General features: G+C 38.4%; 1 pseudogene; it reads right to left on the bottom strand.

The window, feature by feature from the left end:
- The window catches only part of LOC134209928 (uncharacterized), a 50,702-nt pseudogene extending 28,086 nt beyond the window's left edge, over positions 1-22,616 (bottom strand).
- Between the last annotated feature and the right edge of the window lie 3,556 nt (positions 22,617-26,172).

Genomic DNA, 26,172 nt, shown 5'->3' with positions numbered 1-26,172 from the left:
AGTTATAAATTGGAAGCTTTTTTATGCCTCCCAATGAGTAGGCCATATCTTTTTCTTCTCCTTCATTGGCATTACATCCCCTATTGGGACATTCCGCCTCGCAGCTTAGTGTTCATTAAGCACTTCCACAGTTATTAACTGCGAGGTTTCAATGCCAAGGGACCATTTTTGCATTCGTATATCATGACGCTAACACGATGATACTTTTATGCCCAGGGAAGACGAGACAATTTCCAATCCAAAAATTGTCTCGAACGGGCATCGAACCCAGCCACCCTCAGCAAGGCTAAGGAGGACCCCTAAGTAGGCCATATCATTACCAATAAAAGTGGTATACCTAATACGCAAAATGCGTCTCCTTAAAATATACTTGAGATGACATGTACCACTTTCGCGTTCACCTATGAAAATTGCAGTTCTATCAGTTATTGTATAAGCTAACGAATTCAAGTTGAAGTTCATATATACCTCCGTCATTCTTTTGTCCGGGGAATTGGTTCGATCAGTCCGTTTGAGCTCAGGTTGGTCTAGTTTATTTATTTATTTATTTATTGTCGTCAATCATAATTGTAGACCTATTTACATTTGTATTCTTAACTATACTAAATAACATTAAATAATGTTGATACTGTTTAAACTTATTGTAAAGTGTCATTAGCTTATAATACGAGAGAAGATCTGTTTCAGCTGTGTTTTGGACATCGATAAGTCAATAGTGTCACAATGTTTATAAGTGATCATCATTTGATTCATTGGGCCATTTTCTGCATAGTTTGTTCGATGATAATTTACGGAGAATATTTGACGATGTCGTAAAGATCGTAATGGAACATAAAAATTAAGTTTTGATAATAGCTCCGTTGAGTCAATTCTGTTTGAAAAAATATTGTTTAAAAAAGTTACCATTGCTAAATCTCGACGCACTTTCAGTGAATGAATACTGATGAGCTTACAACGAGCTACATATGGTGGCAATGGAAATTCGGTCCACCCTAACTTTCGTAGTGCATATAATAAAAATTGTTTTTGAACTGACTCAATTCTGTTGGCATGAATAGCTGAAAATGGGGACCAAACTATGCTGCAATATTCTAAGATTGGCCTTACATAAGCTGTATATAGTGTTTTTATTGTGTTCTGAAAATTGTAACAGAATCGTTTTATAAAACCTAACATGTTGTTGGATTTGCTTACAATTAAGTTATAATGATCGATGAAAGTAAGTTTTGAATCCAATATTACTCCCAAATCTCTTACTCTATTGCTTCTTACTACGTTCTGATCATCAAAACTAATATTTGCGCTGAGTATGTTTCGTTTTCTGCTGAAGGTTATTAAGTTGCATTTTTTTATATTCAACTGTAGAGATATTGGAATACCAATATTTCATCTTTGAATGTATCGATATCCAAAGTTTCATGTCATCTGCATAAATTAAGACATTCAATTTATGAAGCACAAGAGGGAGGTCATTTACAAATAAAATAAAAAGTAATGGACCTAAATGAGATCCTTGAGGAACTCCAGAAGAGGCTTGTATTGGGGTTGATAATTTTCCTTTGTATCTTACAATTTGAACACGACTTGTTAGATACGATTCAAGCCAATGAAGAAGGTTTGGTTGAATTCCCATCTTCTGCAGTTTGAACAAAAGCATGGGTAAATCAACGCGATCAAAAGCTTTGCTAAAATCTGTGTACAAGGCTTCTACATGGTGACCACTATCCATTGCATCCAAAGAATAATTAACGAATTCTGTTAGATTTGTGGCTGTCGAACGACCTTTAAAGAAACCGTGTTGCTTAGATGTGATTCGATTTTTAATTTGAACATATTTTTTTTCATTAACGATTGCTTCGAACAATTTCGGTATGCAAGATATAAGAGCAATACCACGATAGTTACGAACATTGGATTTTATACCAGATTTAAAAATTGGAACTAAAAATGATGTTTTCCATATTATCGGAAAACATCCTGATTCCAGTGACATGTTGAAAATCCAGAATAATGGAAGTTCAATTGCTAGAGTCTTAATAAACACTGGAGGTATTCCATCGGGTCCGGAGCTCTTAGACCCATCTAGATGTTTCAGGGCATCACAAGTTTCGTGTACATTCAGATGGTTGGGAAAACTCAGGATAAAAATCGAAAAAGTCGCGATCTCGATCATCTTCTGAGTGGGTAGTGTATACTTCTTTAAAGAAATCGGCAAACAAATTACATATTTCCTCTGGACCATTACCTGTTCTACCATCTAAATAAAGTTTCGATGGAAAATTGGCTGATTTTAATTTAGTGTTCACATAGCTGAAAAAATGTTTTGGACTAGCCTTGATTTCACGTTCAGTTTTTAAATTATATTCATTGTATGCGATATTTATAGCACAGTTCAGTTGATCACAAATATTAAGATACTCCTCTAAATAATGTTGAAGATTATGCTTCTTGTAGTTTTTAAGTGCTTTCTGCTTGCGATTTTTAAGATTTCTAATATCTCTTGTAAACCAAATTGGATTTTTCGATACAGCATGACTTCTCCGTCTTTTAACCGGCACTTCTTCCATTATTATATTGTGCAATGTGTTATAAAACTTTTCTGTCGCTTTATCAACATTTTGTTCGTTCCTTATAGCAGTTTACCAATCTATATTCTTCAGTTTATGCTTTATATTTCCGTAGTTGGCTGATTTATAATCGAAGATTTCTTCAAACTCACATTCGATTGGTATATCATTAACGTGTACAAACAAAGAGAATGCAATTGCTGTGTGGAATACTTCATTTCGCCAAAGAGGAGCTAGTGATTCATTTACACAAAAATCTTCGTAACAGTTAGTCAGCAGTAGATCTAGATAACACTTTAGGATATTCTTCACATGATTGATTTGATTTAATCCTAAGTTAGCAATTTTATCGAATACAAAATGCAATAGCTCATTTTCCCCTATGACTGGAAGTAAAATGCAAGTTTAGGATTGAACCAAATTAATCATATAAAAAACAATCAAAATTGCTATTTGGACCTCTTGCTGACAAATATCTATGAAGATTTCTGTGTAACAGAATCTATCAATCCATTGTGGAAAAATGAAGCGTTCCACACTGCAATCGAATACTCGTTATTCATTCATGAGCAACAAAGACCCAACGATTGTGAGTATGAGGATGTCTTTGAATATAATTTAGCGAACTATGAAAATATTCGAGATAGGTTAAGAAGTGTGAACTGGCAAATAGTTTTAAAAAATGAAGAAAATATCGAAGCATCTGTTAACACTTTTACAGATTATTATCTGACATAATCTCACAAGAAACTCCACTAAAACGAAAACGACGTCATAACAATAATAAAGACCCAATTTGGTATAACCGGCAAATCAAGAATTTAAGAAATCGCAAAGCAAAAAAGCACACAAAATTTACAAAAGTCATAACAGTAATGAAAATTTAGAATATTACATGGACGTATGCGATCAATTGAATTACGCTATCAGTAACGCATTGGAAGATTACAATTCAAAAACTGAGAGCGAAATAAAGTCCTGTCCTAAGAACTTCTTTAATTACGTAAAAACAAAACTGAAATCTAATAACTTTCCATCAATTATGCATCTTGACGAAAACGCGGGAGATAGCTCGGAAAAGAACTGTAATCTTTTTGCAGATTTTTTCCAGGAAACCTATTCTACATTTTCTGAAAATGATCGTGACCGCGACTATTTTGCATTTTTTCCAGACTTTTCAAATGATATTGGAGTGAATCAACTTCATGTCCATGACATTTTGCAGGCCCTACGTAGTTTAGATGCTTCAAAAGGTCCTGGTCCTGATGGAATCCCTCCTATATTTATGAAAACCCTAGCAGTGGAACTAACCACTCCATTATTTTGGCTATTTAATATGTCACTAGAATCAGGAAAATTCCCAAATATATGGAAAAACTCATTTTTGATACCCATTTTCAAATCTGGAAAAAATCAGACATACGTAATTATCGTGGAATAGCCATTATCTCTTGCATTCCAAAACTTTTTGAGGCCATAGTAAACGAAAAATTATTCAAACAAGTAAAAACTGAATAACAGACGCACAGCATGGCTTCTTTAAAGGGCGTTCAAGCTCAACTAATCTTCTTGAATTTGTTGACTATACCCTGAATGCAATGGATAAAGGAAACCATGTAGAAGCTCTTTATACTGACTTCAGTAAAGCATTTGATCGCATAGATATACCCATGCTTCTATTCAAATTGAAAAAACTGGAATTGAGCCGGGACTACTCAAATGGCTTGAATCTTACTTAACTGATCGCCAATTGATTATAAAATTTAACAGCAATAGATCAAAACCCATTCAAGCCACTTCCGGTGTCCCCCAGGGCTCTCATTTAGGGCCTCTATTATTCATAATATATGTAAACGACATTTCCTTCATTCTTGACAAACTTAAAGTGTTAATCTATGCAGATGACATGAAGCTCTTTTTGGAAATAGGGAATAAAAATGACCTCAACATATTCCAGAACGAAATATGCACATTCTACGAATGGTGCAATAAAAGCCTATTGCAACTGAATGTAAAAAAATGTAACCTTATATCATTCAGCAGAAAAAGAACAGCATCAAATCTCTCAATTACATTAGGAAACCAGGTTGTAGAGAAATGCGATAGAGTTAGGGATTTAGGAATTATCTTAGACTCCAAACTAACGTTCATCGACCATTACAACACCATTATTCATAAAGCAAATAATATGATGGGTTTTATAAAACGTTTCTGCTATAACTTTCATGACCCATACACAATTAAAACATTATATATTGCTTATGTAAGGTCGATACTGGAATATTGCAGCATTGTATGGTCTCCATTTTCAATAGCACACGAAGAAAGATTAGAATCAGTACAAAACAATTCCTATTATTTGCTCTTCGTAAATTAGGTTGGACAACATTCCCACTTCCATCATATGGAGGCACGCTGCAAGCTTATAAACATTCAATCTTTGAAAGAGCGTCGTGAAACTGCAATGGTTTCATTTATTAACGATATAGTTTCGCAGCGTATTGATTCAACAAACATTTTATCGAAATTAAATTTCTACACACCATCTCGACAACTGCGTCATCGACATACATTTTTAATTAATCACTGCCGTACAAATTATGCAAAATTCGGACCTCTCAATCAGATGATGGCCATCTATAATCAACACTGCGAAACTATTGACTTTACAATGTCTCGGCAGAACCTAAAAAATATTTTGTCACAATTCGAAACCTACACATCTAAATTTACATTAAATCCCAAAATTAAACACTACTTAACCAAACTATTTTTATTTTTATACACTATAATACCGTTTTTATAGCATTAAGAAAATAAAATAAAACATGTATATTGTATATGTACTAGTCTACGTCGGTTGACGAAATAAATAAATAAAAAAAAAAAAAATAAAAAAAATGCTCTAATTGTCACAGTCCGGTATGAAATCTACATTTCTTTGGTTAAAATCAACATATATATGCACTTTTACTTCAGGAGGCAAGCCAGATAAAACATTCTCGGCGATACCAAAAATTTATCATAAATATCTCTGCGAGCATTATTTGGAGGAATATAAACTGAAGCAAAACAGGAGTTTCACCTGAAATTTGTACCTTGGCCCACACTTGTTCAAAATCATTGAATTTATCCGTTTTAATTATTTCTGAATTGAAAATTGTGGATACTGCAACCAAAACACCTCCTCCTGATTTTTTTCCAGACCGTTCGTAGTCTCGGTCATCTCTGTAAACGTTGTAACTATTACCAAAAACTTCTTCATTTTTAACACTATCGTCCCAACTTGTTTCAGTCGCTAAAATCCCTTTGAAAGATGTACTTAAAACATTATTTTGGATTTCAGTCATTTTAGCAGCGCTTCTCATCCTATTGAAATTTTTACAATATACCGATATCTCCTGAATATTGCTTTTTGTAACACTGTTTTCATTTATAACATTATTAGTGTGATTTTCGCCATCGTCATTAATAATAATACAATCACATATAAAATTAGTCCTATCTAGTAGTGGCTACAGCTTCTGCCTTATCAACAGGAGGTCGTGAGTTCAATCCCAAGCTCGTCCTTTTTCTAATGTGTATCGCAATCTTAGTTCTTTCTTATACCTTCTACACTAACAATTTGAAATACCGCCCATATTGCACATCAATTTCCAATAATTTAAAATAACTTTGCAAATCTCTACCAATGAGAAGGATTGATTGAATATGACTTATACTGATCAAAACCGTAAATTTGTCCCATATGAATAGGAAATCCAGCAAAGATGGGGCTAATATGCGATCATAGTCTTATATGTTTAGTTCTCGCATACTTCTGATGGGACAGGGCAGGATTTTTGAATCTCCGCACCGAAATCCCTTGATTTCTAGACCTTAAAAATCATATGAAAAAAAATTCCGAGGGTGTGTTCTGTTATTTCTGTTATTTCGAACAGTTAGTTTTCTGCACAATAAAGTTTATTAATATTTTAGGTGGATTTATTCTTAAATCATGTTTGATCGATTTCCTTGTTCCACAGGTATCCGTTTATCAAGACCGTTGTAAATGTTTGACGTACGTGCTGATACAGAGAAAATTGTTTACAGCGTAGCGATTAATGACTGCTGGTCGTCTAGTGTCTAAGTAAAGTTTATTTTTGCTTTACGTTTTCCAGCATTCATTCAGAGTAAACAACTCGCTAACTAGGTACTAGCAACGCCATTCCATCACATGATGCATATCAATTAATGCTCATCAATTTAAAGGAAAAAAAATCTTTTCTACATTCGCTATATTAGCAGGCAGGATTAGACTTTGCAGAACACAAACTCCAGCCAAACATTCAACAGATGATTCGAATAAAATCGCAACGCAATCGTTGGTAAATGTTCTGGTACTGCCCGGATTTTCCCCTTTGTAGTGATTATGGCTACACGACCAAGGAACGAATATTTTCCTCCGAAAGCTTTCTTCGGGTCCAGTACGAAGCGGATCCGAACGCGTCAAAAGCTTCATACTCCACCCTCGTCATCCGAGTTGGAAACTAAGCTTGAACACCCGGTTCTGAAAGAAACGACGACGATGATGATGGTGCTTCATTTGAATGTAAATTATGAATAGCTTATTGCCACTTCTTTCCGAATAATGATGGTTTTTCGTTCCCGCGAGCAATGCTGAGCTTCTGCAGTGCGCTGATGGTCACGAGCAACCAACGGCGTGATTCAGCTGCTGGGAAGGAATTTGTTCTCAGAATCGCTCAAAGGGGGAAACCGCACCTCACCCACTAGGCGAGTTGCATCTGATAAGTTTCCGGAAAACGCATACGCAAAAGTTGGTTGACCGTTGCGTTGACGGAGTTGGTCTGTCGTAGATTTTGGCTTGCTTAGGCTACAATTGGATAGAGTTGAAGGAATAAAAAAAAGTTTTGAAGTGTTTGTTAACCTCTTCACTGTGCAAAGAAGGTTGTGCGTTATTGGACAAAACAACATAAATCATATTTTTCCCATAGTGTACTGGGAACTGGAAAAAAACTATTTTTGCATATAAATTACTTTATTTGTAATGTAGATTGCAGACATTTCAAAACGCACATATTTGGAGAATGAAATTGAAATCTAAATTCAAATAAATATGCACAAGGATGTTAACGATCATTCAGTAATTTGCGTTCGATCATTTAGTAGTTTGTCAATAACACATTCCAGAAGCTGAATTTCAAATTATGTTGTATGGTGGACTTCTAGTGCAAAGGTTTTTCTACAACTCTGTCTAATGGTTCGTTGTTTGAATTCCACTAGTAACAGAGTTATAGCTATAGTTTCAGTAACTTAAAGTAAGTAAATAACAAAATTCCAATCATTTAGTTTAAATTACTGCAACTAGCGCTCTAACTCCGTTATTAGTTGAATTCTAATAACGAACTATTAGGCAAAGTTGTAGAAAAACCTTTGCACTAGAAGTCCACCATACAACATAATTTGAAATTCAGCTTCTGGAATGTGTTGTTGACAAACTACTAAATGATCAAACGCAAATTACTGAATGATCGTTTACATCCTTGTGCTTAAATTTAAAACAACTTGATTGAGCTTACCTTAACGCCCATCTCTACTTCTTATGTAGCTGAGTTCCAAATTTCACAGTTGCTAGTTATGATTGGTCGAGAAACAACAAATATGCACAGCTCACCAATTGAATAGTCTTCTTGAGACTAGAAAGCCAAACTCACTGTATATGCTTTGGAGTTTCTAGGTATGATTCAAGACTAATAACGATGCCTCCACGGCACAGCAAATGCTGGGTAAAACGTACTATTGGAACTTCGCGTACCTGAAGGCAGAGTGTAAAATAATCGAAAATTTTTAGTGAAGTCAATTTTTCTTCATTTGTCAGTTCACTTCCGACACATTCATAGTCGGCTCTAGACAGTCAATATTCAGTTGAATATTAGTCATTGAATATTTATGCACATTTTACAAATTGATAAATTATCTGAAATCTGAACACGTTTTAAATGAGTAAAGTGGTTTATCACACAGGACTGAATCCGATTTTCATCCGCGAGGTACTTTCAGCGGTAAACATCAACATAAACAATGCTAGTTATGTTTTTTTCTGCACATAGTAAACACATTCAGTGACAGTCGAATGAATGATTTCGTGGAGTAGTCGTCTGACTATGTCATTCTATGTTTTGAATATTCATGCACTGTTTGTCAAAATTCGGACTGAAGTTGCTTCATGAAGATGAATGTTTTAAGCTCTGCCTGAAGGAATAAAATAGACCCCATTATGCGGTCATTAGCCTCTTACCCAGCAACTCCTATCCCTATCCCCGTGGCACTGGCCGGGATACGAGCAACTTTAGGGAAGATCGGGTAACCAACCCCGGTGGGAACTATGGTCGTATGCTGACAGAGAAGGGGGTTTGCTTCTCTCCGGAGGTGCAAATCTGATCGTTCGTCTGTTCCCCATGTTAGGGGCGGCTGATCATCGTCCGAGTGCCAGTGAGGGACTCTAAACTAAACTGTGCACATTAGAGTGATTCAAATTTTGACTTTTTTGCTCCCCTATGCTTAAACGATGGCATTTGCCATTTTAATAAACGTTCTAAATTTTTAGCTAATTCGGATGTAATTTGACTGAGCACAAGCAGTTTGAAGCTTGTATGAAAATTACTATGAAAACAGTAACTTTTGTGGAAAACCGTTCCCCATCATTGCCCATTAGGCTCTAAAAATGTATGAATACGTTAGCAACATAGAAAATTTAACAAGGGAAAATATCGTCGTTGTTGCTAAACGATTTGATGCTGGCAACTAAAGTTATTAGGGAAATACTGAATTGTGGGAAATTCAATTTAACACGTAAAAGAATAACATCAATATCAATAATGAGCATTTCTGTTTTCTTTATAATTTTGCTCACAAAAGTCAGATTGCTTCGCAACAACAACTGACTTTCAGCTTAGGATCTATTCTATGATGGCGATGCGTTAAATATATTCAAATAGATTCTGGGCTGCTTCACGGAACGATCCTTTACATAAGTGGCAATTTTCATAGTAATTTTCATATAACCTTCAAACGGCACGTGCACAACCAAATTACATCCAAATCAGCTAAAAATTTGGGAGGACTATTAAAATAGCAAAAACAATCGTTTAAGGATAGGGGAGCGAAAAAGTCAAAATTTGAATCACTCTAGTGCACATCATGCTGCATCGTGTCAGCATCGAGGAGGCAGCCCCTTCAACGAGATGTAGGTAGCGCAACCCTGGTAAGCTAGCCTACCGAAGATTCTGCAAGAAAGGCAAAAGTAGAGCAAACGGATTGATTCAACAGCAACAGACCCGGCAACGAATAAAGGACAACCATTGGAAATTCGGATCTTGGAACGTGAAAACTCCTGAGCTGCAGAAGGTCGGCGTGAGTGTGGCAGCAATCCAGTAAATACGGTGACCCAGAACTGGAGAACGTGAATTCCGGGCGGTGGATCTCATCGAGAACACTTCATTCAAGTACCACATCTACTATTGCGGCGGTGACAGAGCAGAACGGAGTTGGCTTCATGTAGCCGATAAGCGACCGCATTTGCGTGTTGAGAATGAAGGGCAAATTCTTCAACTATAGCCTGATCAGTATCTGCGCCCCAACGAACGATAAGCCTGATGACGTGAAGGATGAGTTCTATGAGAGCCTTGATAAGGCCTACGGAGAGTGCCCAACACACGATGTAAAGATTGTCATCGGGGATGCAAATGCGCAGATCGGAAGAGAAAGTTTCTTTCGCCCTGTCATTGGTATAAAAATCCTTCATTCCGCTACCAACGATAATGTTATGCAACTTGTAACCTTTGCTGCTGCTAGAGGGATGGCAATAAGCAGTACCTACTTCGCACGTAAGAATATCCGCAAACACACCTGGCAACATCCAAGTGGAGACACTTGCTCACAGATAGACCACGTGCTGGTCGACATTTCTCGGATGTTATAGATATTTTGATGGGGACATATCCACGAAGCTGTGACCACACCAGCGCAGGAAGTGTTAGGCACTGCACAGCTATGCCAACGAAATGGTAGTTTGATGAGGATTGACGGACGAGAAACATGCTACTAGGAGTCGAATGCTGTGTGTGTCGTTCCAACAGAGAGCGGTACAGTGTAGCAAGGGCAGAAGAGAAACGAATCCACCGTAGCAAAAAGGCAACACGAAGAGAGTGTGATAGCTGAAGCGCAGGAGAACATGGATAGAAACGATATGCGGAGGTTTTACGCAACTGTCAATGGCGCGTGGCATAAGACTGCGCCACTGCTCGCCATGTGCAATGATCGAGAGGGGAATTTGCTGACAGACAGAGCAATTATCGTTTTGATTTAAGTTATATGTAACTACTCAATTGAAGGTCAAGATAACATGTGTTTTCCCGAGGTTTTCTAGTTACCCCATCCCACTGGGGTAAGTAGAAAAACAACTCCTAATTATTAAATCTATTTCCATAAATTTCAGGCGATCAAAATCGTATGAATTACCACACAGTTGGTACAAAATTGACTGTTTTTGATAGCCCATTTTGATTGAATGCACTTAGATCATTTAAACTGGTTTTACACTAATTCAAACATGCACAATAGATTTTTCCTTTTCCACTTCCCCCAGTGTACCTTATAATCATTTTCTTCAGATAGCCACACATTGTTTTCAATACTAGCGCAGGATCCACCGAACACTTAATATATTATATTAATATAATATACTCCATGATAAGTTCTTTTAGAAAGTTTCCAAGGTAGAAGACGCCGGTTCTCATGATGCATTTCTACTTGTTTTTCAAAGCTGTGTGAGCTGTGGCTGAGTTTTGTAAATAAAACACAAAAAAGTTCAAACGCATGTCCAACCAGCACAACAGAAATAATTTACAAAATCGTTTTTAGCTCAACAGGTAAGAAATAAGCAACAAAACAAGAGCGAGAAGCTCTACAACAGCGTTTAATATTTTTTAAAGGCTAGTCGATAAATTTAATTTTTCACCGTTGGCACTGTATAAATTTCTACCGACTTTTTGGGCTGTTCAGCAATATTCAATTATTGTTTCAGTGAAAATAAGTAAACGTCAAAATAATCGACATAATATTTTATCGAGATTCGGGAATTTATTACTGACAAACGTTGTTTGTCTACAGAAAAACTAGAATTTCAATAAAAAAGAAATTTTGCAGTTGAAACACGGCAAACAAAATACCGAACATTGAAATGTTGGTAAAGTTTGTAATTAATTTTCATTTCGCGACGAATAAAACACGCACTGTGATTATTAGCTCAATGGCTACTGCAAACTCTCTTCAGAATATCCATGGCTGATACTGTCGAATGAATTATCAAAAGAGGGATTGTTTCAAATTTCCAGAAGGAAAATTTTCCAAATTTCCAAAAAGAAATTCATTCGATTTTTCAAAAGGAAATTTATCAGAATTAAAAAAAACCTGTTTAATCCACCTAGCGGTGTTAGTGCCTTTCTCGTGTGATTATTATTTATTTATTCAGACTAAGGCCAAAGTGGCCTGTGCGATATATAAGAGTCTTCTCCATTCGGCTCGGTCCATGGCTACACGTCGCCAACAACGCAGTCTACGGAAGGTCCGCAAGTCATCTTCCACCTGATCGATCCACCTTGCCCGCTGCGCACCTCGCCTTCTTGTGCCCGTCGGATCGTTGTCGAGAACCATTTTCACCGGGTTACTGTCCAACATTCTGGCTACGTGCCCGGCCCACCGCAGTCGTCCGATTTTCGCGGTGTGAACGATGGATGGTTCTCCCAACAGCTGATGTAACTAGTGGTTCATTCGCCTCCTCCACGTACCGTCCGCCATCTGCACCCCCAATTACAGAGATGGTACGCAACACTTTCCTTTCAAAACTCCCAGTGCGCGTTGGTCCTCCACGAGCATGGTCCAGGACTCGTGTCCGTAGAGGACTACCGGTCAAATGAGCGTTTTGTAGATTGTCAGGTTGGTACGGCGGCGAACTCTATTCGATCGGAGTGTCTTACGGAGTCCAAAGTACATACGATTTCCAGCCACTATGCGTCTCCGAATTTCTCTGCTGGTGTCGTTTTCGGCAGTCACCAGTGAGCCCAAGTACACAAATTCTTCTACCACCTCGATTTCGCCACCACCGATGCAAACTCGCGGTGGGTGGCTCACATTGTCGTCTCTTGAACCTCTTCCTATCATGTCCTTTGTCTTCGACGTGTTGATGACTAGTCCGATCCGCTTAGCTTCCCTCTTCAGTCTGATGTAGGCATCCTCCATCTTCTCAAAGTTACGTGCCATAATATCTATGTCGTCGGCGAAGCCAAATAGCTGGACGGACTTATTGAAAATTGTACCACTCGTGTTAATCCCTGCTCTTCGTATTACCCCTTTCAAAGCGATGTTGAAAAGCAGACACGAAAGACCATCACCTTGCCGTAACCCACTGCGGGTTTCGAAGGGACTCGAGAATTCCCCTGAAACTCGAACTACGCACATCACCCGATCCATCGTCGCTTTGATCAACCATGTCAGTTTATCCGGAAAACCGTGTTGGTGCATTAGTTGCCATAGCTGGTCCCGATCGATTGTATCATATACGGCTTTGAAGTTGATGAATAGATGATGTGTGGGCACGTTGTATTCGCGGTATTTCTGCAGTACTTGGCGAATGGCGAACACCTGGTCCGTGGTGGAGCGTTCGCCCATAAAACCCGCCTGGTACTGCCCCACGAACTCCCTTGCAGTTGGTGCTAGTCGACGGCATAAAATTTGGGAGAGTACCTTGTAGGCGGCGTTCAGCAATGTGATTGCGCGGTAGTTGCTACAATCTAGCTTATCGCCCTTTTTGTAGATGGGACACATCCACTCCTGCGGCAAAACTTCCTCCTCCCAAATCTTGGTAATGACCCAGTGCAGCGCTCTAGCCAGTGCCTCACCACCGTGTTTAAATAGCTCTCCTGGTAGTTGGTCAACCCCAGGGGCTTTGTTGTTCTTCAGCCGGCCAATCTCCTCCTGGATTTCCTGGAGATCCGGAGCCGGTAAAATTATGTCCTGCACGCGTTCTCCCAGGTCCATCACCATACCGCCATCTTCGTCTGCCACATCGCCATTCAGGTGTTCTTCGTAGTGCTGCCGCCACCTTTGGATCACCTCACGCTCGTTCGTAAGAAGGTTCCCGTTTATGTCCTTGCACATATCAGGCTGTGGCACGTGGCGCTTACGTGAACGGTTGAACTTCTCATGGAACTTTCATGTGTTCACTTGTCATAAGACGAGTTAATACAGTCCCATTGAATTCCACCACTTAATTGTATCTTGACAGATACGTATTTCGTCCTCAAAAGTAAGGCCGTCTTCAGTGTCTCGTACTTGACTCGACTTCGAGTCGAGACTTGAGTCGAGTCAAGTACGAGACACTGAAGACGGCCTTACTTTTGAGGTCGAAATACGTATCTGTCAAGATACAATTAAGTGGTGGAATTCAATGGGACTGTATTAACTCGTCTTATGACAAGTGAAGACATTCCACTAAAAAGCTCAAAATAATTTTCTTATCATTTCATGTGTTATTAGCGCGTTACAGTTGCTCCGTCTCTTCACGGTCTCGATCTTCCTGCTGACGCCTTTTCCTCCGGAAAATCGAGTTTTGTCTGTTCCGCGCCTGTTTATATCGTGCCTCGTTCGCCCTCGTGCGGTGTTGGCGCAATCTCGCCCATGCTGCATTCTTCTCTTCCACTAACTGCTCACATTCGCCGTCATACCAGTCGTTTCTCTGATCCGGGGGCACCGTGCCAAGAGCAGCGGTTGAGGTGCTACCAATGGCGGATCGAATATCTCTCCAGCCATCTTCAAGAGACGCTGCGCCTAGCTGCTCTTCCGTTGGGAGTGCCACTTTCAGCTGGTGCGCGTATTCTTGGGCTAGTTTACTAAACTTGTCGCCGCCCAATGTTGAGCTGCGGCATCCGACTTCGACGCGAGTTGTACACCGTCGAGAGTTTTGAGCGCAGGCATACTGCAACGAGGTAGTGGTCGGATTCAATATTCGCACTGCGGTAAGTGCGTTCGTTCGTGATGTCGGAGAAGAATTTATCGTCGAATAGAACGTAGTCGATTTGGTTTTCCGTTTATTGGTTAGGTGATCTCCACATTGTGGATATTTTTGCGGGAAAGAAGGTGCTTCGGACTACCATTCCGCGAGAGGCTGCGAAGTTTATGCATCGTTGGCCGTTGTCGTTCGATACGGTGTGCAGACTATCCGGTCCGATGACCGGTCTATACATTTCCTCCCTTCCTACCTGTGCGTTCATGTCACCGATGACGATTTTGACGTCCCGCAGTGGGCATCCATCGTATGTCTGCTCCAGCTGTGCATAGAACGCTTCTTTCTCGTCGTCGGGTCTCCCTTCGTGTGGGCAGTGCACGTTGATGATGCTATAGTTGAAGAAACGGCCTTTAATCCTCAGCTTGCACATCCTTGCGTTGATTGGCTGTCACCCAATCACGCGTTGGCGCATCTTACCCAGCACTATGAAGCCGGTTCCCAGCTCGTTGGTGGTGCCACAGCTTTGGTAGAAGGTAGCCGCTCGATGCAATTTCTCGTGTGATATAAAGAGTAAATTGCATATTTTAAAATTTTATATCGCACTGTTAGGTGGCCAGACCAAGTTGTTTTGACGTAGAATTACGTCTTTCGGTAAGATAGGGGGGTCATTCCAAAGTTTCAAATTTGGGACCGTAACGAAAAGAGGTCAGGAAGTAAGAGCCAATAAGTCATCGGTTTTCCAACGGATTCTGGAGATTTTGGTATCAATCGATCAGTTAACTCTCTAAGATGCCTAGTAAATTGCCTACATCCGCAATGAACATGCACAAAATAATTGAATTTTGCAACCATTATCGAACTATTTGTAATTCTACGTTCAATTTGCGGTCGAGTAACCCGAGCAGCACCAGTCAGACAAAAATAGTTGCAGCAACTTCATTGTGATGAAATCTGGTTACATATGAATTGCAGTAACCTATGCGAAACAAATGTGCTACTAGGGCATTAATACAACCTACTACTTTTTATTTCAAGAATCTACATTGAACGCAACTTGTTGCGAGAAAATCGGATAAATATCAGTGCCATAGATTTATTTATATTCTCGTTCTGAAATTAGTATTCTGGTCATTACTTCTGATCCGATAATTCCGATAGGATAGGAATAATATGACAAGATTTTCCGTCAAATGCAACTTGTTGCGAGGAAATTGGTTGAGGACAAGTGCTTGAAAAATTGGCGATACTTTTTTGTGCATTTTTGTATTTTAACCGTAACTTCTGTTTTATATAAAAATGTATTTTGGTCATTACTTCTGATCCCATAGTCCGATATGGTCAACTTTTAATTGGAAATAATGCGACAACATACCCCGTCAACACAGATATCACCTCCATTCGTCGAACTAAATCAATGAATCGCCTGCTTTGAGTGTGCTTACAGCGGCACACTAGGAGTTAACTTTCTGAAATCAGTATGGCGAAAGAAAAGATATTTTAGTTACTAGATAAAGATTGTCGCTTCGGCTCCCTTTGTTCTGCTGTCCGAAACATGTGTGGTACATACCTGTCAAATCGTATGGATTTTCCTTCTTTGACATTTAGCTCCCCTATCCTCGCCTCGTGGGCCCTCCTTAGCCGTGCGGTAAGTCGCGCGGCTACAAAGCAAGACCATGCTGAGGGTGGCTGGGTTCGATTCCCGATGCCGGTCTAGGCAATTTTCGGATTGGAAATTGTCTCGACTTCCCTGGGCATAAAAGTATCATCGTGCTAGCCTCATGATATACGAATGCAAAAAAAATGGTAACCTGGCTTAGAAACCTCGCAGTTAATAACTGTGGAAGTGCTTAATGAACACTAAGCTGCGAGGCGGCTCTGTCCCAGTGTGAGGATGTAATGCCAATGAGAAGAGAAGAAGATCCTCGCCAGCAAAAGATGTTCCGGACAGCGACGACAGCGACAATCTTTATCTAGTAACTAAAATATCTTTTGGCGAAAGGCATCTAAGGTTCGATTTCTAAAAATTAAGCACCTTAATCGGAAAAATATTTGGTTGGCGTAGTAGCGGACACCATCCTTCATAACTCATTTTCTCATGAAAGTTCCTGATTTTGAGAAAACCTGTGTTAGATGTCTTTTGCCATACAAATTTCTGGCGGTTAACTCATGCTAGCTATTTGCGCATATACGATAGCGCCTGGATGTGGATGTGGCGGGTAGAAAATCAGCCACTGCCAATAATTCATTGGTATATAACACAGAGGGTCTCCGGTTTATATTTGGAGCGAATATACATAGCCTTTACTCGTACTTAGTATAAGACATTTTCTTCCGGAAAAGGAATTTCTCCGTATTTATGAAAGGGAATTCTTCCGAATTTACGAAGGGAAATTCTTCCGAATTCATGAGGGGATATTATTACGAATTCCCAATACGAAATTCTTCCGAATATCCGGAAGGAAATTTTTTCGTATATCTGGAAGAAAAATTATTCTAAATTTTCGAATGGAAATTTTTCGAATTTACGAAGGGAAGTTTTTTGAAATTATTACAAATTTCTAAAGGGTAATTTTTCCGAATTTGATTTCGTGATTTTCCCAAGGAAAATTTCTTCCGATTTTCCGGAAGGAAATATTTCCGAATTTTCGAAACAAATTTCTGAATGGAAATTATTCCGAATTTCGAAATTCTTCCGGAGTTTCTAATGGGAATTTTTCTCAGCTCAGAGATCTCAGCAATTTTTATTTTCTGGAGGAGGGTACCGCCGAGTTCAAATCTTTCAAGCTTCCGAAGGAAAACATTTCCGAATCTCTGAATGGAATTTCTTTCGAATCTCCAAGGAGATTTTTCCCCGAGACTCCAAATTCGTCCGAATTTCCTAAGGGAAATTGCTCCGATTTTCCGAAGAGAATTTCTTCCCATTTTCCGAAAAGAAATTCATACGAATATTCGAAGAGAAATTCTTCCGAATTCCCAAATTATTCCGAATTTCCGAAGCGAAATTCATCCGATTCATTTTCCTGATTTTCCGGAGGCAAATTCTTTCGATCTTCCGAAGAACATTTTCAGTAAAATTATTTAAGCTCTTTTAGTAAAATGACTTCAACTGTCTGAGACGAGTTTAGTACTTTCCATTCAATACGTTTGTTATCTGTACAGATACGTATTTCGACCTCAACTGTGAGGCCGTCTTCAGTGCCTCGTACTTGACTCGACTTTGTCGACCTTGGAATTAATGGAAAGTACTAAACTCGTCTTAGACAGTGCTGTCCGAAGCACAGTTTTTTTTTAAATTCCAAAGGTAAAGTGTGGGAGCATCCATAAATTACGTAACGTTTAGAGGGGGGAGGGTGGTTGCCCGAAGTGTGATAACCCATACACAATTTTTAAATGATTCATACAAAAAGTGGAAAAAAGGGGGGAGTAAGGTTGAAAATGACCAATTTTTGCGTTACGTAATTAATGAATCTTCGTTTTTGCGAATAGAAATTCTTCCGAATTTTTGGAGGGAAAGTCTTCCAAATTTTTAAGGAAATTCTCGTGAGTTTCCGAAGGGAAATCCTCGCAAATTCATAAACGAAAATTCCTTCGAAGATTTTTTTCCGAATTTCTAATGGAAAATTCTTATGAGTTTACGAATTTCCTAAGAAAAGTTCTTCCGAATTTCCTAAGGAAAATTCTTCCGAATTTTCGAAGAGAATTTTTTCCTAATTTCTAAAATGAAATTCTTCCGAATTTAAATGGGAGATTCTTCCAAAATTCCGATTTCTGAAGGAAAATTCTTTCTAATTTACGAATAAATTTCTGGAGGGAAAATTATCCGAATTTCTAAAGTTTTTCCGGTCGTATTATTGATCGTGTGACTTCAATTTACTTCTAAAATCTTAGCACACGGCAAACATTTGAGATAAGCGCAAAACTAAGAAAATGAAGATCGTGTAAAAACAGAATCCTGTGTACATATAAATGAAATAGTCTGTGTTTGTATCCGCGTAACTCAAAAACGGCTGGATGGATTTTCTTAATTGTCATGCATAGGTAGTAGGCGAAAATGCGCGTTGTGAACTGTCCATGCAAAATTTCCATACGAATCTTAATTTTAGTGTCTCAGGAACGTTCGTTATAGTTTCCGATGGATTTATATGATATTTCCTCATGCGACAATCGAGAGTGAATTTGAGAAAATCGTGAAACACTAAAATTAAGATTCGTATGGAAATTTTGCATGGGCAGTTCACAACGCGCATTTTCGCCTACTACCTATGCATGACAACGTCTGCTAGGTCAATTAGTTCTCCATAACTTCCGAAAGGAAGTTCTTCCGAATATCCGAAAGAAAATTCTTCCGAATTTCTGAAGAAATTTTCCTCAATTTCGGAAGTCAAATTCTCCCGAATTTCTGAAGGAGAACTCTTTTGAGTTTCTGAGGAGAATCTTTTCCGAACTTCTGAAGGGAAGTTTTTCTGAATTTCCGAAGTGAAATTCTTCCCAATTTCCGAAGAGAAATTCTTCCAAATTTTCGATGGGTAGTTCTTCCGATTTTCGATCTATTGTAGTACAAACTTCATAAAAAATAATATTTTTATAGATATTTCGGACCGTAAGGACGATATAATTGTGTATATTTCAGGATATAGACATCCCCATCTAACTCCCTTAGCTTGAAAATAGCCACCATGCCCTGGGCACAGTGTGCAGATAGACCGCTGTCAGTTGCATATAATGACAACAATAGTCAAAAACAACAACGAATAATCAAAAATATCCACTAAAATGAAGAAACGTATTTTACTTTTAAACTCTGTTCACTCATGAATTCATGATCTCGATGCAATATTGATCGTTTCCAATCAAAAAGTCATATTGGCTGCAAGTCGGTTTGGTGTTGACTACGCTATAAACGACAGCTTAGCACGGGTCACCAATCAAGCGAATGCAGACGACGTATTCTATCCAATATAAACACTGCAGTGAGTGAGAATTTTGTGAAACACACACGAAACGAAGCATTTTGATTAGTTTTTTTCTTTGCAAACTTTGATTTGATATGTGCTTTCGATTCGACACCACTCGTTCTTGTAAAAAGGGCAAACAATACAAAAATTCACACATGCCGTAACAATACATGACAATAGGGGAAGGTGGGTAGACTTGATCACCCCCTGTTTTATCGAGAACTAAAGTAGTTTTGTTCTAGCATATTTTTTTGTATATATCCTCTAGACAAATGACTTAAGTGGTGAGTTATTTTTTCGGATTATCAACCTTATTTATTCTGCAGGCGGTTTGAATGCTTTGACCTTCCCAAAGATTTTTTTTTTGGCCACGCAAAATTTGAACAACTTTTCATAACAATGACCAAATGCTTTCTTTTTTTCACAGCACAAAGCCATAAATATGCTTAATGATCTGTACTAATGAAATTGTCAACACTCCATCATTTTAGGATATTTGGATTTAAAGTTATTACCTCAATATGGGGACATTTGATCCTTTGTCATCCATACAAAAGTTTGGCGAACAAATTAAAAAAAAATATAAATCTGTTCTCATGCTTCTATTTTTTTGTAGATTTGACAGATTTGATGAAAGGTTGGCAGGAAAAAATATTTATTGCGTCGATATTATAGAAAGGGGATCAAGTCTCCTCAAATTTTAAAATTGCATCTGATCTCGAATTTAATAACAAAAATCGTTCATGAATACGCACAGCAATTCGAAAATTCCACGTATTTTGAAGGAAAAATATTTAAAAAATCTGAGGGCACCTTTCTAATTTTATCAAAGTAAGTACTTGGAGTTAAGGATTTCTTTTGGTAAAATGATTTTTTAAAAAACTACACTTTAAACACTTTGTATTACAACACAAACTACCCTATGCACTGAACGTTATGTTGCCGCAGCTGCTACCGATGAAAAGAGGTCGAGCCGCGTGCTCGCGTTGGTTTTATTACTTATTCCGCTGACTCTGCATATCTCGTCCATTGCAACGTGTATTGACTGCGTGGCATGGACTGGTTATTCCTAACGGCTTCCTCTTGGTTTGAAAGTCGTCCTCGACTTTCGGGTGTTTCTGGTTTGAGGAATAAGATGGTCTCCATGGTACGTGGCAGTTTTCAACGAATTCTTTCCCGTCTCCTGGGTTGTCTCCTGATAGCCATGTTGAATAGTGATTGTTGTCTTCCTGGTAACTAACGTTTTAACTATATAGCCTAGCGTAATTCCAATTGCTGCGAGGGTCGTAACTGATATAGAACCGAAGGATATCCAGTGGAGTAAACGAATCTTGGTGTGAATACTTTCGTTTGTAAGATTCAGATGTTGAATGTGGTCCCGATTCGCCATGTGGAGTTCCTGTAAGTATTCCAGAGGAATACGGTCTATTATATTAGTAATATTTACCTTTAGACCAGTAGTTGGGATGAAGGTCTTGCCGGGAATTTCCATATTGATGTTTGTAAACTGATCTCCGCCTAGCCTAGGTTGATTGCGCAGTTCGAGAACTGGATAAGAAAAGATCCTTTCGAGCTTGCTGTTATGCATACTGCAGTAAGATTTCAAGACGATACTCGCTTCGTTGATAATAATAGTGGCATCGTTGATTCTCTTGATAATATTGCGTCCGTAAACCTTTTCTACAGGGTAATTTGCCGATGATCCACTCATCAGTTTCTGGATACATTTTGGTGGTGTTTCGAGCTGTGAAGAGTGGCAAATAAACTGTTCTACCCTTTGCTCACACATTGACCTTGTAGAGAAGGAAGTAGTTCCGTTCAAATAGTAATGACTGTTCATTTGAATTCTGGTCCCATTCGATATGACAGGTTCGATTTGGTAAAGAGTATAGATTTCATTTGTAAGCTTGGGAACTCTCAATACATACTTGATGGATCCTTTGGTAGTTATTATGTATGCCCTCGCAATCTCTAATACGCTTTCTGCAGTGGCTACATCAAGTCTTTGAGTTCTAAGGAAGTCCTGGGCTGCAGTTAATTCAGTAAGGCTAATCAGGCGACTGCTAGGAATGTTCCATCGAGCCAAGGTTATGGCTTCTCCAATTGTCTCGATCTGTTGAGTCAGCTCGTCGATGTTGAATAATAGATTCACAGATGAAAACCCTTCGCTTAACTCTGATGATAGATTGTTGTTCTTTGAAATGAGTGCATTTAAAACATACGTAATGTTCCTAATCCTTGTATCAAGTCCTGAATTGATTTTCATTTGATTGTTCTCCTGATTAATAATTGTGTTTATAGTCGCGTTAACTAGTCTTATGTCGTCAGCGTCTGGGCTGCCTGATATGTACTTTCAGCCTTTTCCTAAGGTATCCCATCTTTTAACTCGCCTTTCTGATGTTCTGATTTTCTTAAATGTTAATGACAATTTTTCAATCTTTGTTTTTATAATTGGATTCAGAAGTCTATCGTGAATATTTTTTCCTGTGCTATTGATGATAGTTCATTGATGACTTGTTCTATAGGCTCTAGTTCAATTGGGTGTATGATCCTCAGATAACTATTACATATTTTAGCGTTTCTATAGGGATTATGATGATAGGGTTTTGCCTCACGTCATGTATGTAAATGTCTGCTTGTCCTGGTGTCAGCAAGAACAGTCTGGAAAGAAAGATTGTCTACATTACAAAATTCGTTTGAAATATTTTTTGTGCGTTTTGATGTTGTTTCTATCTGTTATTGTTTTAGATGTCTGATCTACTACTTCTGCTACTCTGTAACGATGGCTAGATAATGATGGTTTCGCTTTACATTTAGCATACAAAGTTTTCTTTTGAATTTCTTTATACTCTTCCTCGTCTAGACAAGGAATTTTGGAATTATGAGAATTAACATGCAGTTCAATGTTATCAAGAGCTGTTTGTAATTTGTTTGTAATATCAGACGTAATTTTGATTTTGTTTAGGGAATTGGAAGTGCCGTAAACTAGTTCTCTAGGTGCAAACTTAGTAACAGAATGTTTGGTGTCATTGTATAGTGCAACTACTAATTTTAATCCGTCATATAAATTTCTATCTCTTGCTTTCTCCTGATTAGCTTGGTACATCTCGATTATTGTGCTGTGGAACCTTTCGACTATTCCGTTGCTGTTACTGCAACTAGCAAAATGTGGAAATATATTTAAATCTTCCAGAAATTTAATCATGGCAGGGCTACGGAAACTTGTAGCTTGATCGCAAATTATTTGCTTTGGGATTCCAAATGTGAGAAAGTATCGGGTTAGGACTTCGATAATAGTTTCTGTTCGTTCGTTGTCTATCTTGTATAGTTGTGCAAATTTGGAGAATGCGTCTACTATTGTCAAAAATTTCTCTGTCTCTTTAACGAAGACGTCCATGTAAACTGTATCTAGAGGTCTGTCATATATACGTCTTGTTATGGGGATTTTGAAAGAATGTCGTTCGTTTTTTGCAATTCTACAGTCTTTACAGTTTTTCGTAAATTGGTTTAGTTGTTTGTACAGGGAAAAAGACGGATTTACTTATTTCATTAAATACAATTCTGCAGCTCCGATGACTGTAGTTATGACTTCTTCTAATAAATTCTTCTTGTTCCCGTTGTCCTATTATGTCAGGTAGTTTTAAATTGCAAAATTCAAATTTAACGTTTTTTCGGAAGTGTTCGCCGGAAATCTTTGAGCATAATTTCGCGACCTCCTTTGGAGCGAATATGCCATTCGTGGTACTCGGGTTTACATGCTCTTTAAGGAATTTGACTAAACTGGCCTCGTCATAGTTTGGTCTGTGGTAGACATGCCGGGTGTAACCTGGAAAGATTTGAATAATTAAATATGGGCATTTCCGTTTGTTGTCTGTTACTCTAAAAAATATCTGATTTTTAAACCTGTTCACCGGATGCGGTCCATAAATCTTGTCAGCCTGATATATTTCGTTCTCCATTTCCTGGTTATTGGTTTCCGCTCTAGGGATCCTGGACAGTCCATCCGCGACCACGTTCTGTTTACCTTTTTTGTATATAATTTTAAAGTCAAATTGTTCGAGATAAAGGCGTTGTCTTGTTACTCTTCCCGTAGCGTCTGTTAGTCTTAGCTCCTTTGTTAACGGCTCATGGTCCGTATATATGGTGAACTGCTTACCGTATAAGTACGACCGAAAAGTTTTCGTAGCGAAATAGATTGCCAGCAGTTCTTTTGACGTTGCAGAGTAATTTTCTTCTGCTCTTGATAAAGTGCGTGATAAGTAGGCAATTGGTCTTTCCTTTCCATCAACTAATTGACATAACACTGCTCCAATCCAATTGCTACATTGGAGGCATCAGTTGTTAAAATAAATGGCTCCTCAAAATTAGGATAAGCCAACAACAAATCTGTGGTCATTATTTCTTTCAGTCGTGCAAATGCTATCTTGTATTCGTTTGTGACAATTATATCCTTTTTCTTACCCCTTAGTTGTGCTGTCATAGGTTTTGCTATGTTAGCAAACCGAGGTATAAAACGTCGATAATAACGAACAGTACCGAGAAAGGATTTTAATTCTTTTGGGGTAGTGGGAATAGGCCAAGTTTTGACTGCTTCGACTTTCCGAGGGTTGGGTCGAACGCCTTCAGTGGTTACCACATGGCCTAGAAATTCGACTTCCTTTCTGAGGAATTCACACTTATCACATTGGATCTTCAAGTTGGCATCCTTCAATGTTTGCAATATTTTTGAAATGTCTTGAAGATGAGTTTCCAGGTTTGGGGAGTAGATGATTATATCATCCATATAAACGAAACATCGGATTCCTAGATGTTTTCTCAAGACGGAATCCATCAGCCTTTGAAAGGTGGCTGGAGCGTTTTTTAGCCCGAATGGCATACGAACAAATTCGTATTTACCATGGTCTACATTGAACGCTGTTTTGGGTATATCAGCAGGATCCACTTCAATTTGATGAAAACCGCTAGCGAGGTCGATGACGCTAAAATATTGGGCTTTACCTAGACGGTCAAGTATTTGACTGACCTCAGGAATGGGATATTTATCAGCTGGAGTTTTAGCGTTTAACTTTCTATAGTCAATTACAATCCGATACTTCCTTTTCCCGGAATTATCGACCTGCTTAGGGACTACCCAAATGGGTGATGTCCACTGGGATGATGATTCCCTAATTATTCCACTATCAAGCAGTTTATTAATTTCGTTACTGACTTGATCGCGGAGATGATAGGGTATTTATAAGCCCTCTGGTGAATCGGAGATTCGTCAGTGGTCTTAATAGAATGTTTAATTTCGTTAATGTGAAGGATAGCTTTTGATTATCCTTCTGGAAAATGTCCCTGAACGGTTTGAGGGTTTTGATAAGAAGCTCTTTCTCCTCCTTATTCAAGTGGTCGGAAGGAATATTAAATTTGAAATTACTCTTCTGCTTCTCCACTATCAGACCGTCATTTACCAGAGGTTCAACGATGTGAAGCCTTTCAGGATTTTTGGTTGATAAATGTACAAGGGCAGAATTATTACGCGCACGGTACATACCAGGTTTGACTGTTACTTCTGGTGTAAGATTAATTTCATCTTCCACCAAAAAATCACCATTGGCAGTAGTGACTATGCTGCAAACGTTTTCAATACATGCGTTGAAATTCAATGCTGATAGTGAATACTTTGACATAGGGAAAATTTTGTCAGCGATAATGAGACAATTACTTTTCGTGTCAATTTTCGTTCCCATTTTAGATAGATTCTCATAGCCGATGAGGCCATCGAAGAATTTGTGAAATTTAAACACGTAGTATGTTAAATTGCACTTTTTGAAACATTCTGGGAAAAGATTGGCTTTAATGAATTTGTTAACCACAAATTTCCCATTTTTGCCTTTCTCGTTCAACTAAGTTGTACCGAAAGGCTATCATTTCACTCCGAATTCGAACTTTTGATAGAAGTCCCGGAGACCCATAGTGTTATATACCATTCGACTCAGCTCGATGAGCTGAACAAATGTCTGTCTGTCCGTGTGTGCGTGTGTGTGTGTGTATGTGTGTGCGTGTGTGTGTGCACAAAATGCCATAAAAAACATTAGCCAAATTTTCACATAGAAACTCTTAACCGATTTTCTTGCAACAAGTTGCATCCGACAGAGACTAAAACGCTGTTGATCACTATTGAATTTCATAATAATTGCAAATTGCAAAAAATAGATAATATTAAATTAGTGATGAGACATAGTCACATAGAACAATAATGTGTTATGAAAAATGCCTTGCATCTATGAATATTTTTAAAGTTTATCCGTGGCTTGCTCCCATTAAGAGTTTCATCGTACTATAAAGATGCTCGTGTTGCACGCATTCAGGCGTAAGTATGCTCTTCGTTCAGTTTCATAGTACTATGAAATTGTCCGAAAGTCAGAATTCGAACATAGGAAATTCGAGAAACTTTTGGCAGCGCCATCTGTTGTCTACTAGTGTAAATTTTCTATCATAACATTAGACGGTGTGACTGTTTTGCTTCTCTTATACATCATCGAGGTGTAAGCGTAAAGGCTACATTTATTACCTTTTTGCGCGAGAAAGGCGCCATCACCGC

Source organism: Armigeres subalbatus, chromosome 2, assembly GCF_024139115.2.
Source record: "Armigeres subalbatus isolate Guangzhou_Male chromosome 2, GZ_Asu_2, whole genome shotgun sequence".
NCBI classification, from domain to species: domain Eukaryota; kingdom Metazoa; phylum Arthropoda; class Insecta; order Diptera; family Culicidae; genus Armigeres; species Armigeres subalbatus.
This window is presented reverse-complemented; position numbering and strand designations above follow the sequence as displayed.